Raw genomic sequence first — 353 nt, 5'->3', positions numbered from 1 at the left:
CCCCGCTCCCCTCAGGCAGAGCCCGCCCCGCCGAGGCGGCGCGATCCCGACCCGCAGCGTCATGACGCAGCACGCGGCGCACGCGCCCTTCCCGCCCTCGGCGCGCGGCTGGTGGGGGGTGGGGGGGGCCTGGGCTCTGCCCGCGTGCATGCGTTGAAGACGCCAGGACTGAGGCGCGTGCGCGGGGCCTGCTGCCCCCACCCCCCACCCCCATCCCCGCCCCGCTCCCCTCACGGAGCCGCGGCTGGGTCAAAGCCAGGCTGAGAGCAGGGAAAGCTGCCCCGGGAGGGTTAGCACCGTAACACCTCTAACCGGGGGAACAGGCGTGGTAAACTAAGAGAAGCCAAACGATT

The sequence above is a fragment of the Aythya marila genome, assembly GCF_965140915.1.
Source record: "Aythya marila genome assembly, chromosome: 15".
Lineage (NCBI taxonomy): Eukaryota > Metazoa > Chordata > Aves > Anseriformes > Anatidae > Aythya > Aythya marila.
This window is presented reverse-complemented; position numbering follows the sequence as displayed.